Here is a 3,785-nt window from a genome sequence, read left to right as displayed (position 1 = left end):
ATGGAGGTTAGAAATGAGGTACTTGTTTTCTTTAGTTCTAACAATTCAAATGTTGTCAAAAGTGAGAAAAGCGGGAATCCGCTTCTAGCACGGCTCAAGGAATCGGGATCCGATTCGATTCAAGCCGACAGCGGATCAGGGGTGTCAATAAAATCTTGTTGGCCCGAAACGGCCTAAACCCTCCTTGAGCCCGGCCTGATCCGAGTCCAATTTTTCAACCCGAAAAACGGGCTTGGATTATAAAATAAGTAGCTCTGAGGGTTGGGTCAAGTTCGGGTTTAGCCCTCGGGCCAACCTAACCTTGTGTTAGTTTAACTTAATTAAAATTATATCTAAATCGGCTTTAAGCAAATCGAGTATTCCTTTTTTTGTAAGTACTAAGTAAATATTGAATATCCCTCAATGAGTATCCCACTTAAATATATTTCCACAAACCTCACATTCCCACGTTAATAGTGGTATATGCTTTTCAACTCTATACCTCCAAGCAAGGTTTTAAGTATCGGTATCAAGTATCGTATCGGTCTGGTGATTTTAAGAGACGTATCGTCCTGTATCTAGTATTGTATCGTTCTGGCTAATGTATTTTAGTGCAATTCAATGGAGAGACATATCGAGATGTATCGTATCGGTTGGGTCAAATATGGAGGCGTATCGGCAAGTATCGTTTTGTATCGTGAGATACTTTAAACCTTGCCTCCAAGTGTCACTCAAGAGATTCTAGGTCTTATTTTCCATTTCTCCCAAGTCTTGGATCTTCACTTTTCCAAACAACCACAATGTAATATTGTAAGAGGCTTCAAGTAACTGGTAAGTAAAGGAGATATTGTTTTTTTGTAAATAGCTTATGATTTAGAGTAACCATGTCTTTGTTTGTAAATAATGTGATCGTCTAAAATGTATAATGGGTTAACCATTATCAAGGCAGTCTGAGGTTAGAGAAACCCTATCAAGGTTAGGGGTAAGTAAGACTTGGGTTTCAATTTCACTCTTTAAGGTGGGTTTAGGGTTCAAGGCTAGCTCGACCCAACCCAATCGTTGATACCCTTAATAGCCATGACATTAACTTCAGTCATAATGCTTGGCAAACTTTATATTGTAATATGCAGTAAACGAGTTTGGATCCTCTACCTGTATGAAAAAGAAAATTTTCAATCCACATGGTTAGATGATTGACGAGTGTTTGATCTAAACACAAAATCCTCTTACTAATAAAAGGATAGAAATATTTGGATTCCTACAGGTTTGAAACTTTCCTTTAAAAAAGAAGATTTTGTGTTTAAACGAGTCATATGTCAAGCATCCAACCATATAGATTGAAAATTTTCTTTTCCATGGACCTAGACTCCTAGGAAACAAAATAGATGATTTATTTTCTTAATAAAATTATGTTTATACACAAAATAGATGAGTATTCTCTTAAAAAAATATTGAAAAATGATTGATATCATTCTTGTGACCCAAGAGTACCATTATTTGTTGGAATTTGGAATACTAAGTTTACCAACTTTAAAACATTTAGGCTGCGTATGTTTGTTGGAATAAAGGTCGGGTGGGAAAATGCTTGAAAAAAACAAACTTTTTCTACTTTTCTTAAAAATGTATATTGTTTGGTTGCTTGGGTGGGAAAATGAGAGACAAGCTTTCTTGAACCAAGGAAATTTGTCTGATGAGATGGCAGCCCAACTTTTCCACCCCAAGGTTTTTTAAAACCCCACAAATTTGGTGGAATTTTGTGGTAAAGTTTGAAAAAGTAAAAAGTGGGACCCACCACTATAACTTTTCCACAAAACCCTTTTCTTTTCTTTCCTTCTCCCTCACCCCACTACACATGGGGCCCACATGTTTTTTTTTACCACCCCACCTTTGCAAACAAATTATATTAGAGCCAACCCCTAAGCGATCGGCACAAGCAACTGGCTGGTTTCCAGTGACTGTGTAAGTTTGATTTTGGATTTGTTTTGACTCTTGACTCTTATACATTCTTGTAACCCTGCATATAGGTGTCCTCTGTTTCTACTTAAAGTTTTATAATTGTGTTTGGATTGCAATTTAAAGGACTTCTACTAAATTACAATTAAGGACATGCATTCTTATTTATATGCAATTACATATACATGATGAATCAGCTGTTCTAATTACTATTCTTTAATTATGTATCTTGCTATAATTGTATAAAGCATGTGAATCTTATTGTATACTTGCAGTTTGAAATGTTCTTTTATGTACTTTATCTTTTATGATATTGCACAACTGTTTATGGTATGATAAAGAGTGATGTAGTGTAGTTGTGATGGACGGGGTATTCCATTGGGATATCTTGGCTGGAGATATTAAAGGGCTGTGGTATGGGACACATGCTCACTAATGCCTCTAGCACTATCATGATTACTGGATGACATACCTAGGAGAGTCTAGAATTGCATGACTAGGTACCCCACATGCTATTACCCTTTCGGCAAGGGAATTGAAGCCGGGTGACCCGTGACAATGGTGATGTGACTCTGTTTCATCCTATAGCGGTAGCCAGTCCTGTGCGGAGACTTAGTGGTCCACTATTGGTCATGCAATGGTAGAGTTGGGCTCATGGACGTCCAAGGAGCGGACCGGGTGTCGTGAGGAGTCATGAGAGCATCCGCCCCAATAATATGTGGATGACCATAGGGTTAAGGAGTGGAGTCCAACAGCGATAGCCAGTCCGTGAGGGTTCTCACTCCTAGGTTGCGAAGGATACTGAACCGAGTTGGTTGGTGCCATAGGGGAAGTATCTGGACTTCATATAGTATGTTACCGTTATGACTTGCATTGGACTAGAAACCCCGACATGCGCCAGTACTCATTGCCAATGGTCGTGGTCAGAGAGTGTTGACTTAACCCCAACCATGGTTTGAGAGCCAGGTGTGGACTTACCCCTTGCCCAGGATCCCTACAGAGGTAACTATCCTTGCTGGATCAGAATGACTAGACCTACCCAGAGGAGGGTTGGTGTATATTTTAAAGCATGCCAACTGTTAGAGACTTGCATAGTTAGATCTTAGTAGCATTCATATTTCTGCATACCATCCATATCATTTCATATATGCATTCATGGATTGTATTGACATATATATGAGAATTGTCTGTTCTTTACTGAGTTCATCAGAACTCATTTCTTTCATTGTATTTATTATATGAGTGTACAAATGGCGGCACAACATCAGAAGTTAGAGATGATTTGTATGAAAGAGCCTCCTCGTATGAAGCCGATGTGGCACAAACAATGATACATGAACTTGCAAAGCATGAAGCCTCCTGAAAATGCTTGGTGTGCGCTTATAGCACCCATTGATGGCCGATGGAAGCAGATTGTTGCGATTTTGATGATCGTATGGAGAAAGATTGGAGGACCCCCTTTACTTGCTAATTTAGAAAACCAATTTTTAGATTTAGAAAAGAAAACCGGAAAGAGGATTTTTTATTTTATTTATTTTGCTTCCGCTAAACTCAATACTACATTTGATTCTTGACTCTTTCCTTTGATTCCTTCTTGGATATTTATTGGAGTATTTGGACTCCTGTAACCTTTTTATTAATTATTGTACTTATTCTTGCTCTTTTTTTTGGGTGAAAACTTATTCTTGCTCTTGATTGTCTATACTTGTGTTTATTATTATTGATGGGTAAGACTGTGGATCCTGTGACGTTTCACTCCCATGGGTTGTCGGGCGGATAACCGAGACCGGCGGGTGGGGTATGATACCAATGTTTGTGGTAAGAGAGTGTTGACTTAAACCCCAACCATGGAC

This window comes from Hakea prostrata, chromosome 2 (assembly GCF_041222555.1).
Source record: "Hakea prostrata isolate BN-2017 chromosome 2, UWA_Hpros_2, whole genome shotgun sequence".
In the NCBI taxonomy this organism is placed as follows: domain Eukaryota; kingdom Viridiplantae; phylum Streptophyta; class Magnoliopsida; order Proteales; family Proteaceae; genus Hakea; species Hakea prostrata.
Note: the sequence above shows the minus strand (reverse complement) of the source record.